This window comes from Etheostoma spectabile, chromosome 9, assembly GCF_008692095.1.
Source record: "Etheostoma spectabile isolate EspeVRDwgs_2016 chromosome 9, UIUC_Espe_1.0, whole genome shotgun sequence".
NCBI lineage: Eukaryota > Metazoa > Chordata > Actinopteri > Perciformes > Percidae > Etheostoma > Etheostoma spectabile.
In genome coordinates, this window is record NC_045741.1 from 35,969,948 (window position 1) to 35,970,181 (window position 234).

The window sequence follows — 234 nt, forward strand, 5'->3', positions numbered from 1 at the left end:
GATCCACCGAGCTAGTATTTACACCAATGCAGTGGAATATCGAAAGGAAAACCATTAACAAGTAGAAGGACTGTATTTTTCTTCATAAAAATAAAAACTCCCATGTTTGGTGTCACTTTGATCTCACAGTGTAAAGTAGCCTGCACTTACTCAAGTAATGTAGATAAGTACAATTTGGAGTTAATTGAGCTTCACTTAAGTAGGCCTATTTCAGTTTCATGCCATTTTATCAAA